The sequence below is a fragment of the Aricia agestis genome, chromosome 10 (assembly GCF_905147365.1).
Source record: "Aricia agestis chromosome 10, ilAriAges1.1, whole genome shotgun sequence".
NCBI lineage: Eukaryota > Metazoa > Arthropoda > Insecta > Lepidoptera > Lycaenidae > Aricia > Aricia agestis.
Genome location: NC_056415.1, coordinates 5141226 through 5154509, shown reverse-complemented (window position 1 = coordinate 5154509; position 13284 = coordinate 5141226). Strand labels below are relative to the sequence as shown.

Genomic DNA, 13284 nt, shown 5'->3' with positions numbered 1-13284 from the left:
ATTGTCCATGGTCAAAGTCGATTGTCCACGACGAAGACAACTTATGTAATCATGGATACTAACTACACAGGGTGTAAAACTTAATGATAATACTTTATGATGTGTGTGGGTCCCCTACATACTTCGCTGTATGAGTGTAGCGCCGAAAAAGTTATTTTTTCCTTTTTATGTAAAAATTCATGATGCCTGGGGCTTGTATATTCATAGTCACCTATATTTGACCATCTTTACCTACCGTGTAGAGGGTTCCCAATTTTCTCGCAATAAGAAATATAGCCGGATTCACCGGATTGTATGGTTGTAATAACAATAAGCTAAGGGTTTTTATTGTTACAGTGGGTAATGCTGAGTAAACTTTATTACAGTTACCGTCACTAACGTTTAGAGTAAGAAAAAAACTAAGACGATTTAACGACGACTCTGCGCGTATTGCAATAAACTTCCTGATGATGGACCACCAATATCAGCGATTACAACCGTGTAGATGTAGAGAAGCATATTTTGTCTATGATTGACCATAATAATCCTGGTCGCACTCCATCATAGTCGCAACTATGGTTATCCATCACGGCCCGCAACGAGGGGCCTTAAGAAGCCGTACAGTTATGATCCTCTTTAGTTCTAGTTCTGATTTCTACGAATTAAAGAATTGTAGCTGTCGGTGACTGTACGTCGAATAGTAAAGAATGTTAGATAATTTACCCAGTGTTAAGACATTTTCGGAACACCAGTACCGTTTAACAATAAATGGTCACAGGGTCGCATCGATCGTGTCCAGTCAACAGGCTGTTGTTCACTCTAATAGCACAAACACACGACCGAACTTGGTTCGGGCCGAACCACGAACCGCGCGGTGAGCTCTACCCACCAGACGACCGCATCGAACTCCGAACCCTCCACTGCGATGTGCCGCCTATTTTATCAAAACGGGCCAAAAAAGGCCCATTAATCCATGTTTCTATATGTATCCGAAACGCTTGATTAATTATGTTATTTATTAATAATTATGCGTTATTGTAAAAGGACTTCACAAAAATGGAAAGTCTTAAAGTAACTCCAACAACTCTATAAAGTTTATATCAGACGGGTCATTTTTGTTCATTTTCGTCTTTAATTTTTCATCTTTCACTCCAAGTGATACATCTAAACACAAAATGAAACATTTGTGTCGATTGAATTCATTAGTGAACTGATCCAACAGTGTTGGATATTGTCATGCGGCATCTTTCACTCCCACTCCGAATGAACGAGAAATAAACGGTCTGAACACTGAGAGAGCGATCATTCGGGTTCGGCCACTTTGTCTCGGGTCCCGTAGTCGACGGACGTCACGTGTTGACTCTAAACTCCCAAAAGTATTACCTGTACCCAGGTATTAAGATACCTGGTACTGGTACAACTTGAAGTTTTATTCATTTAGGTATGCTGTATCTCATTAAAGCATATAGGGCCACCGTCACCGAAACCGGTGTGGGAGCTATTATTATTTATTTATTTATTGGAAAACAAACAGCATTTTAACACATAACAACTGTAAATAGTAAAGTAGCACATATGAGCCAATAAAGTTTTCACAGATAAATATTACAGTAACATGGATGAATTATTTGTGATACAAGAAGTTTATGCAACGGTTGATAGTCAATAATAATTATAAATAACACAATGTTCAAGTTGGTTAAGAAAATTTCACACAATTTTATACAATAGTGTGGAAGAAAACAAAATATACTAACATTACAAGAAAACAACTATATTTCTTTGATTGTGGCAGCAAATGATTTAAATTTTAAGTTGAATATATCAATTTCATTAAAATTAAGATTATGCCTTTCACACGCTCTCACCATAAAGCGATTCTTAGGATAGTTTGATCTACACACAGCTGTATCAAATGTTAAGCTACTACGGGTACGAGACGGGCATCTAAATAGAATTTGACTTAGGAGGTATGGGGAGTCTATCATGTTGTGGATAAATTATATCTCATTAAAGTATTTTCTTTCGTTAATAACGGAGCAACAAGAAGTAAAAGTTCTTCAAATTTATTTTCGAATGAAATGAATCGAAATGAATTTGAAGATGATTACAATATGAATCAGGATCTTCAACGGCTAGTTCTCTCAACAATGTATTTGAAGCTCCTAATTAATGTCTTCTTTCAATCCATGGTCGCACCCACCACCTTCGACATTTTCTTTGCTTCTTTTTTGTAAACTCTTTGATAAATGATCATAAATTAAAGTAATTCCAAAACGCACGACTTCATTCGAAGACATATTAAAAGAAAATAACAGTGTATGTTCTTTCCTTTGTCATTCCCTCTAAGCCGTGTGAACATAGAATGAAAATAAAATGAAGCATTCACTCGAGTGAATAATCATCCGAGTGAACCGTCTGATATCACTCTCTCTTTTCGCAATATTTACGGTGTTCTTGGCGTTGCTGGGAATCCACGTTTGACGCTATAAAATGTCGCAATGTGCTGTGCATAATATGATATGGCACAATAGCGACAGGATCGACAAATTGTTCGATGTTGGTCCGATGTGCAAGCGCTTCGAACCAGCCGTTCCCGATATTAAAAATAATTATGTATGGCGCACCATGCGCCAGACGAAATTGGTTCAGACCGAACCACAACCTTGGTGCGCTTCGAACCAAGTTCGATCGTCTGACACTATATGGTGCTTCGAACTTGGTTCGAAGCGCTTTAAGGTCGTGGTTCCACCAACCAAGTGGGATCGTCTGTTTGCTAACTAAATCTTCACTTACAAATATTTTTATATTCATTTTGTGAAACAGAACTTCTCCGATACTGAAATAACTTTTTAATTGCTACGTTATTATTGAGCCGCAAAGCTATTATTAACGGGACGTTATTCAATACGTATAGTTCGTGTGAATAAATAAATTAGTAAAAGTTAATTATGTGGTAAAAATGGTAAAGTAGTTTATAAATAGCATAGACCCAGTAACATGCCTATATCAATAGCGGGGCTTTACAGAATTGATTGTATCATTTTTATCTAGTCGAAATGAGGTAATATTTCCCGTAATAGTTGCAATACATTCGCAAGACAAAGGATTCGGTGATAATATTTATTGGGCCGCTTAGAATTAATCGGGGATCGCGGGCTCTATCGAGTCGGCGTTGAATGAATGGTCTGTCGCGGCCGGAATTCGCCTAATTTTTCCGCGCAGAAGGGCGTAATGCGGGCTCTACGAGTTTACTACGAGTTATAACGCCTCTCGATTATTCGAGACAGAACAGTCTTAAGACTCTTAAGACAGACTATTGCTATACAAAATATTTGATTGTGTGTGTGAATCTTCATGTGTTTTGTTTAGCAATAGCCTTTAGATTGTGTCTCAAGTCAGCGAGAGCCCTATGCCGTAGTAAACTCGTAGCGCCCGCCTTACGTCTACGGTACCGTAGCGATGCCGCGTCGCGGCCGCCTCAGTGTATTTTCAGTTCAGTATGCCCCCAACCGTTATATAGGTCGGACGTGCCCGCCGCTCTCTCGTCCGCTCCGCGCGTATGTAATGTGTGACAATAAGTGTTTCTTCCTCTATTGATATTATGTAAATTAGAATCGAGTAGATTTATTAATACGGAATTATAGTTGTATAATACAAATATTGTAAATCTTCGGACTGGCATATGTAAATATGTCAACAACTGCTTAGGTAAGATTTTACGATAACGAGATTTATATTATTGTTTTGTCGCGATCGCATCTATACTGTCGCAACTCTGTCAAACTTTTCCATTATTTATGTATTTGTTTATTCGATGGGTGTTTATTTATTTTAATTACTCTTTGTTGTTGCTGATGTCGTTGAAAGATAAAAATAAATGACTTGTTTAGAGTCATTAGCGTAAAAGTTGAGCTAGCAAAAGTTAGTTTTTATTTTTCTTCAATTAGTTAAGTAGCTCATTTTAATTAGTGCTGCTTTCGTAATGCTTCTTGGTTTATTTTGTAAACATTTGGAGGCAATATTAATATTATGACTGCTTACTTTTACTTAAATAGTGCTTAGATCTAGAAAAACAAAAAAGTTTTAACGTTGCTGTTTTCAAACGTGTTTAGATTATTTGTGTTTTTCTTCAATCGATGCGTAGAAAAAAATGCGCCAGATGCTACGAAAAAATATCAGAATCATAAAAATTTCCCTTCCCTTACAAGTGTTATGAACGGACTAGTGGCTAATAAATTATCTTGAAACAAAGCGTCAGTTTCTTGGAATCCAAGGAAAAGGTCCGATAGTTTGCTCCCAACATAAATTGTGACAAGGGGTTGGACAGAATAAATCCCACTCCCAACTCGGAATGGTTCCGTAGCCCGAACTTAATATGTTATTACAATATTGCCTATATTATAATCGGATCTAACTTTACGGGAACCTGTTGAATATTTTATGAGTGGGACTGTGTTACTTGCTGTCGCAGATTTCTTTTATGTCGCTCCGTACTGTATTCATTGGTGTTTTGTAGAGTTATTATTTAGTGCGTTCTTTTTAACCCCCGACATAAAAGAGGGGTGTTATAGATTTGGTGTGTCTGTCTGTTTGTCTGTGTGTGTCTGTCCGTGGCATATTAGCGTCCAAATGGGTGGACCGATTTTGATCTAGTTTTTAAGGTTCCGTACACAAAGGGTAAAAACGGGACCCTATTACTAAGACTTCGTTGTCTGTCCGTCTGTCCGTCTAGACTAAAAACAAAATAATATTAATATTTAAGGGGGCTCCCATACAACAAACGTAATTTTTTGTTTTTTATTTGCTCGATATCAATAATGGCAACAGGTAGGCACTTGAAATTTTAACAAAAGACTACAATATATGTTTACTTTAATAATTAATAATAATATTTAAATAAAATAAAAAAATTAAGGGATCCCATACAAAAAACACAATTTTTGCTCTATAACGGAACGGAATCCTTCGTGCGCGAGTCCGACTCGCACTTGGCCGATTATTTTTTGTTTGAAAGCTGACATTATCGAGAGTGTTCTTACCTATAGTTCATCATCATCAGTCAGCTATGTGCTGAAAAATTTGGGTTTGATCTATTTGCAATTTTTGAATCGGGGGTTGTTTTTAAATTTATGTAACGTCATAAACATGATTATGTTAGCTGGTTTCTTGGAATGTATTTAGTTTGGTTCCGGCTAAGTTCTCGGGAAACTTGTGTTACCAGACAACGGAATTAATATATTAAACATTTTTTAACTAAACATATATAATAAATATTTTTATTATATTATACACATATTAAATGCACATCCCTGATCCAGTAACGTTGAAAACTTAAAACCGCGACTGGCGCGATGCTCTAACCAACTGCCGCAGAGGTCGATAGCCAAAACTTTCGCTCATACTGCCAAAAGTAATCTGTCAATTTTCATTGCCTTCAATTAATTGTAATCCAGTTAATCGGGAATCGGCCTCCGTTACAATAGGGTCAGGTTTCCAATCCGACCTCCGACCCCTAGGGACACCTGCGGGGTTCGACCCGCGCGACCCTACCACCTCACGCCGAAACGAGAAAATATTGTAGCTTAGTTGGGTCATGGGTGCTAGTGGATGTTTTGATTAAAAATAAAATAAAAATGTTGAAAAGTAATTCCTTAAATAACCTTTAGCTACTTACATTTTAACGCGCTTTTATAAGAGTTTTGTAACGGAATCTTTGAGCACGATATTAACCTATCTCCTGTTGTCTTTTTAATTCGAAACTTTGCATACGTATTAAGAGTCAATGACAATACAATATTTTTTTTTTAATTGAAAATTCTAATAAAAGGTGAAAATAATTAAAGCGTGTTTTTTTAGTTTTTTTTTTTAACTATTATTATCACCTTAGTAAGCTTACTTAATTTAATACCTCTTTTTTTGTTAAATTTGAAAATTAAACTTTATTTTTAATATCTAATGTGTAAATCGTTCCAAATTGTATTATATTATTGAAATTTAACTTTTCAATTACTCACGAATATAATTTATTCGAAGTTACTTGTATTGTTACGTAATATTCCCAATTCAGAACATATTTTTAAGAAATATGTCCGGGCCGCGGAACACAAAGGCTCCCACCAAAAATGTAACGATCCGGGATCATAAAGGAGAGAATTGAATAACATTTACGGCTAATTATTTCAAAGACATTTTTCCGCGCCTTACGCTTTCCCAAGAAACTTATTATAATTCAGAGAGCAGGAGCCCCGCTTCCTGTACGAATCAAATTAATGATCAAACATAATATGAAATTCTCAAGAAATTGCTCGTTTGCTGTATTTCGCATGTAGTTTTTGGTTTGTAAGAGAAATTACAAAAGTAGTAGTAATAAATTGTAACAGTATTTGTCACTTGTCTCGTGGTATGGAATATTATAGTAAGTATCCTTATATCTTTTCTAGGGGTTGAACAAGAAAATTGTATAGTCTGTGGTGTCTACTGTCAATTTGTCAAAGTTCTTTGGACTTTTTAGTAATTTGGCTGTGTCTTTATTCAAATTGATCTGGTAGTCCTTTTAATGAATCTAGTTTTAATTGTAATGTTTTTAGTGTATATGGAGTTTTGAGACTGGCCGCATATTTTTTTCTATTAAATCGTTTTTTAATTATTTACATGTATGGACGCTTCACACCACGTATATAAGTATTATGTCCATAATACTTACATACGTGGTGTGAAGCGTCCATACATATTATTATTATTATATCTTTAGCTGTATAATTGAAAATCAAGGTTAGGTATCTTAAAAATATTGTCTATGTCATATAGTAGTCGTGTAATGATAATCACCACTTAATCAGCAGTTAGGTCGGTTAAAAACCCTCAATTGCTACCAGGCGCGCGGCCCGGCACAAACAAATTAATGTCGTAAATATCGATTAGTGTTTTGTTTGAATACTACGCTAAGGCTCATGGCGTCAGCATTGTTTTTAAACGGATCGATGCGAGGGGCTGTTTAGCAGGAAATTAAAAATCAAACTATGGTCCAAATACGGAGAACAAATCACATAGTGACAAAAATATTATGTGTGTTTTAGATCATAAACTGATGATGTATGAATGTCTAAGTTTATTTAGCCAGCTGCTGTCTTATTACTTGCTTTTGCAACATTGAATTTGAGTTTTCTTAGTCCTCAGAACAGTCATCTTGTAAAATCTGTATGTAAGGAAAGCTTATCGAATGATTTATTGTCTTTCTGATGTACCTATAAATGATAATGATGAAGAACGAAAGAGATTACACGATACCTGTATAAACCACGCTTTACTTCACCCTAGACCCGATAAAAGATTTCACCGTAAATCAAAAGTAACTCTCTAAATTATCTCGCGCAGATATAACTAAATCACGCTCTTAGACCCTCGCATTAATGAAACCACAACGTGCATATCAATTCGAAATATATTCCGATATAGAAACTCATTAGTATTCCAAAAGGCAGAGGCGTTTATTTCGCGAGGCTGAACCTCTGAACCGCACGAAAAAATTATTTGGCAGCGAAAATCTTCAGAAGAGTCTTTGTTCGCTCGATTTTCATTTCTATTGTGTCATCATAGAGCTCTATTTTCGTTGCTGTTTTTCCGGTCGGAGAGTTTCCTAATAACCCAAGAGCCAGCGATAACTAGACCACCTCAAAGTCCAGACACCCTTAAATAATAATTTAAGGGTGTCTGACAGTGGGAAGGAACTGTCAAAAATGTCCGACAATGAAAGACGGGATTCTTATAGTTATCCTGAAGAAAAGCAGACAAAAAAAAATGAGCTTTATACTTTATCAAAGGTTAGGTAGACCTTCAGAACCGAAACTAAAGTAATCGTGATCGAAACTCTATAGTTTCTGGTCTTTCTTACCTGAATAGGGGTATGTAATGTACAGGCAAACTGTCAGCTTTTATAAAATTACGAAAGCCTGGCTGTCGCTGGCTCTCGGGTTATGATACTAGCTAGCCTCAAGAGCTAAGCGACACTGTCTTGGGTTGGCGTTTGAGATGAGAAATGGGCTGGTCTGTGCCTCCGACAGAGTATTAAGACGGCACAAACACTGCAACTGCATAAGCCACGCTCTAATCAGACCTTTTGATGTCAAGAGCTAATGATGTATGAACGTTCCTTTTACGGTGGCATGTAATGTTTCTTCACCGGTATCGGTATCTTTGTTAGTCGTTGTGAGTGTAAAGATAGACTCATCATAAGAGGTTGTGAAATGCTCCTCTTTACTGTGTGTGTACAAGTTGTACCTACTGGATACTCACCTTGTGAGGTGTTGTCTCATGAATTATGATAGATGATTGCCACCACAATTACGATATGCTGTCTACAGCACACACAATCGACGTCGCGTCGATCTCGGGCTATTGCCCGAGATCGACGCTACCATTGACGCCATTGACGCCAACACCTACCATTGGCCACCATCTTCAATTTTCATATTTTGTCCTAGATTTTATTTCAACGAGTAAGAAATTCAAAGCTTGTAAAATAGTAATAAGTTCTATACAGTTTGTTAGTGTAAACACCGTTATCTTTGAAACCATTAAATGAGCCCGTCAAAATGAACAACTTTTTCTATTAGAACAAAGCTGGGAACTCAAAAAAATGCCGTCTTAATACCCATTATACGGATGCCCGGATCGGCAATTTGAATGGGTATGAAGACGGATTTTTTTGAGTTCCCAGCATTGTTCTCATAGAAAAAGTTGTTCATTTTGACGGGTTCATTTGATGGTTTCAAGGATAAGGCCGCGTTTCCACTGACGGGGAGCGGAGCGGAGAGGAGCTTAGCGGTGCAGAATTGACCAATCACCATGCTCGAAATCTTCCGCTGGAATAGCACGATTGGTCAATACAGGCACCGCTAAGCTCCTCTCCGCTCCGCTCTGCGTCAGTGGAAACGCGGCCTAACGGTGTTTACACTAACATCTTGTATATTCCACTTTTGAACCTTATACTGTCTTACTACCTAATAGTATAAACAACAAACTTCAGCAATTTGTTTCCCTTTCTTGATATGTTTATAGTCGACTTATTTTTGACTGAAATATTTATCAATTAAAAGTTTTCGGTTGCTCGGTGATCGAACTGTATTCAAATGTCGAGCTCCGATTGTGGAGAACGTGAAAATTGAAATGCCTTCCACTTCAGCGACCGGAGGAATTTTTGAAAGGCGACCTGTTCTGGAATTTTCTGTTAGCTTACTTTACAATGTTTTCGGGTTTTACCTGTGGATGTTAGGAGGCTTTTGGTTATCAAATTCTATTAAATTTAAAAAAGATAAAATTGCTAAATTCTGGCTTGCAGAAAATTATAATAATAGTAATAACGTTTATTCAACAATAAGACACCACAATACACTACAATAATAAATTACACGTGACTATACAATATTTAAAGAAAATTTAAACGTCACATACGCAAAAGACACCAAATTATAAAAAAATAAAAACTAGAGAGGTGTCAAGGGACACCCGAATGGAACGAAGTTCCTTTTGATTAATTTGTGAAGCAATTTTAATAAATGATAAAGCGACAACTAAAACTAAACAAAGGTAAAAAAATGATCACTTACCTCCGATACACATGAGTCATTATTGCGTGAAATTGAAGAACACAACAACACACATTATTGATTAGGAGTCAACACAACAAAAACAAATATAGGATTCTATTTCTCAACACTAGAGATCGCCCAATGGTCGAAATTCGACCTCAAATAAGAAATTAAATTGTTTCAAATTTCAACGCTTTTCTATTGATATTCTAGTGTCAAAGTATTGACTAATATTATTTTTTAGACATAATTCCTGCAACAGTCTCAGATTAAGTAAGTCAAATGATGACAGACTGGCCGTGTATTATTCGTCTAACAGTATTTAAGATTCAATATTTAAAAAAAACTGAACTATCAACGCCATCTGCCCCTAACATGCAGGTACTAATAAAAAAGTGTCGAGGTCAAATCAAGGTCAAATGTCGTTCTGTCTAGTCCCCTTTACGCCGAACGCGCGTAAAGGAACTACGTTCTAAAAAGAAAATGAAAAAGACGGAATAATTCACAAGACAGTATGCATAACATAAGGACAAAAAATAGAAATATTTGATCGATTACTGGACCAATTGTCTTACCGGCCTCAAACCCAAAAAATAATTAATTGATTTATTACAGGAAATAAAATGGTTATAGCCTTGATCTTAAAAGTGTTGCTACGAGCGTAGCACCTGTTCCGTAAAGCGTAGCGCGGCGTAGCGTGCTACGAAAAACTTGTTGTTTTCATGTAATTTAATTTTTATGTTCGTATACCTAGTCATGTTTTGGTAAAAAGTGGGCCCCATGCGAGTTTCTTATGCCGGTTCTTCGGCGGGCTAGTTCCCGAACCGGTGGTAGGCACCATTAAGACTTTCTGAAAATATTTATTTTAAATTTATTCAGAAATAAAACAATTTTGATTTGATTTAGTACATCGTTAAAGTCCCACAGGATGTAAACGTTCTTTCAACTTTTTAATTAACATCAAACCCAGCGTCACTTACGATTTTTGTAAAGGAGATGAAAATTGTGACCCGACTGGGCCCGGCGAAAGGATATTTTTTAGAAGTCAAATTACTCGAAAAATTGCTTCAGGGAATCTGCGGTGCGTTTATTGAAAGGGTCGGCTTGATTGATATCGAAGTTTACACGTTGGAAATGTACAAGTTTCGGTTCCACCGGCGCGTTTTGCAGCAAAAAAGATTGACTCCATTTGTTGCTGTCCGCCGTGCAATAAACTCGGCGGGGTATATTTTTAACTCGGGATTTATCTTTTAGGGGAGTTAGAGATCGTCCTAATTTCTCCTCGTGAAATAAGGCTTACGGGCGCTTAATGTAAAAAATAATTGGAGAGAGCTTTTTGTTGGACTCACAAAAGCGTATTCGACGATGAAAATGCGAATTGTAAATTAAAAAAAATTAAATGTCTTTGAACTTATTGCGATCGATGTGTTCTAATTATTTTTTAAGTCTAGTAGCCTGATTGTAGCATGGTGCACAATTTTTAATTATAAATATTTTGTAAGTTTAATGTGTTTTAAGAAGGTCTCATTCAACATTTACAGGTAATTTCCACAGTAGTTAGTGTGACCAAAGACCTACAATCCAAGCGGTGTTTAATAGAATCCCCAGCGACGGGACGCATGAAATTTAATGGTATTTTAATGCGGTCCGAGACATATTATTGCGGTTAGGATAAAACGTCGCACGCACAACCGGCGCGTCACGGGAGAGCCGACCGTGATAGATGATATTCGAGAACAATTAATCTTGGCCCAAAATATGCGGACGATTTGCAAGCTCGGCCCGGCCTAATGGTCGGGAGGATTATTACGAGACCGCCGCCGCGCCGGCTTTACAATTTGATATCATTAATAAAAATAAAGAGTATCAATAGTAATTACTCGGACGACTTGACACAATGCAAATGATACTAATTTATTCTAACGACCTGCCGAATTAATAATTTCGAAGTGATTTTTTAGCGTAATCTGTACGCATTACACGTAAATGATACCATCATCGTCATCACTTCTTAGGCTCGTTTATCATTGTCTCGATCATTATTATCATGCTAAGTCTATCATCTACTTTTGTTAGGGATTATTACTGTTCTTATCGGCTACACTTAGGTACCTGTTTATTTATGTAAAAACACCTAGAAACACATGGAAACCGTAGCTTACACAACCTAGGTTTTTTTACTAAAGAAAAAGTACCATACGGTACTCAGGTTCTGTTCTTAATGTTAAAATATAAAGACGTTACAATCGAGGGTAAACGCTCATATTTACTACGACATAAAAGTGGATAATCTCCCCACGCTATAAGCGTAAATATCTGGATTTTCATGTCCCATAATTTAAGTTCCTCATAACGCTTAAGAAAAGTTGTGTATGTATTGAGTTTACGGATGGATTAGGGACTTATCCGATGAGCGCTTAATCAATATTCATTATTCAACCCATATAATATCATGTGTTACTTATCACTGCGTTTAAAATTAATATAAATAATAATACCTGTCTTATGAAATCTTGAAGATCTCTTGATCATAAAATATATTTAACATACTAGATCGCCCGAAATCGCAATATTTTTTATATTTTTTCCGGAAGGCAAAAAAAACTAACCCAATCCTTTCTAAGGACTTAACACACAATTTCATTAAGAGGATACACCAGGGGCTGGAGAAATGAAAAAAAAAGTACGTGTAATATCTATAGCTGTCTCCCTTACCTCAAGCCTATACCGCAGAACGCGATAGAGATAACTGCAGAAAATCAACGATTCGTTGTCCCCTGATTCCTTGTCCAAAACTTAACCGATTTAAGTACTTTTTTGACTAAATATTAAAGAAAGGCTTTAGCTGTGTTCCTATGTTTTGCTTTTTTTATATAATCTAGCCAAATCTGTTCTCTGGACATTTGAACGCTGCGGAAAATCTGGCCATTTTTTGGGTTTTTGAACGTTCGTATCTTATTTAATAATTAAATTATGAAAAAAAAGAAAACATATGGACATTGTATTAGTGGCCGTAGATATTCAGGAAAAAAAATATAACTTTACTAGCATTATCCAGGGAGGAAACAGGGGACAACGTTTGTATGGAAAAAAGGGCGGTGTGGACTCCTCTTAAAATCGGTCCTCCCGCTTCGGAGGGCTATGGCAACAAACACCGCGACACGAGAATTTCATACATAAAATGAAGAGAATCTTAAGTGTAATAAAATACCTCCTACATTATTATCTCGAGTTTCTCGTATCGGGATCTTTAATGTATTCAATCAAGTATAACATCGAGTGTCACAGACGATGGGCGATATGTAACGGGCCGTAACGACATGCAAATGTAAAGTCGTTCTAGATGGCAATAACTTGACAGTATAAGCTCATACATCATGCGGAGAGGGGGGAGGGGGGGGGGCACGCTCGGGCCTCGGACACTAAAGGCGTTATGCAACAACACTGTCCTTGTATAATATCTTGCATAAATTTCACGTAATCGCATAATCTCAACGGAAGTAACGTAATTTAAACTAACCGAGCAATTTCCATTTACAAAGGAATCTCCCTGGAAAAGTTGTTTTGTTGTGACGTTCTTTATCGGTGCACTTTGCAGTGCATTTTACGCATTTCTCGACTGCAATTATCTTAATCGCTTTTTGTTTTAGACGATGTATCAAATGATTCGGAAACACAAAGCTTTTAGAGAAATATAATTAGAGATAAATAGAAC

General features: G+C 36.7%; 1 protein-coding gene across 2 annotated transcripts in view; it reads left to right on the top strand.

The window, feature by feature from the left end:
- LOC121731427 (bifunctional heparan sulfate N-deacetylase/N-sulfotransferase) overlaps window positions 1-13284 on the top strand; it is a 169034-nt gene that overhangs the window by 65599 nt on the left and 90151 nt on the right. Inside the window, exon 1 of one of the 2 annotated variants that reach the window (XM_042120844.1) lies at window positions 3498-3690. The exons of the other annotated variant lie outside the window; for it this stretch is intronic. The gene's annotated coding sequence lies outside the window, so the exon portion shown is untranslated. Of the gene's footprint in view, window positions 1-3497; window positions 3691-13284 lie in introns of those variants that run through there. 2 annotated transcript variants of the gene reach the window in all.